Below are 326 nucleotides of genomic sequence, written 5' to 3' on the forward strand. Positions count from 1 at the left end.
CTTTGGCTGCAAAGAATATAATCAATCTGATTTCGGTGTTGACCATTTGGTGATGTCCATGTATAGAGTCTTCTCTTGTGTTGTTGGAAGAGGGTGTTTGTCATCACCAGTGCATTTTCTTGGCAAAACTCTATTAGTCTTTGCCCTGCTTCATTCCGTATTCCAAGACCAAATTTGCCTGTTACTCCAGGTGTTTCTTGACTTCCTACTTTTGCATTCCAGTCCCCTATAATGAAAAGGACATCTTTTTTGGGTGTTAGTTCTACAAGGTCTTGTAGGTCTTCATAGAACCATTCACCTTCAGCTTCTTCAGCGTTACTGGCTGG

The 326-nt window shown here is 41.4% G+C and overlaps 1 protein-coding gene across 1 annotated transcript in view; it reads right to left on the reverse strand.

The window, feature by feature from the left end:
- The window catches only part of NPAS3 (neuronal PAS domain protein 3), a 940,521-nt gene that overhangs the window by 670,522 nt on the left and 269,673 nt on the right, over positions 1–326 (reverse strand). The window lies entirely within an intron of this gene.

Source organism: Bison bison, unplaced genomic scaffold (genome assembly GCF_000754665.1).
Source record: "Bison bison bison isolate TAMUID 2011002044 unplaced genomic scaffold, Bison_UMD1.0 scf7180017864242, whole genome shotgun sequence".
Lineage (NCBI taxonomy): Eukaryota > Metazoa > Chordata > Mammalia > Artiodactyla > Bovidae > Bison > Bison bison.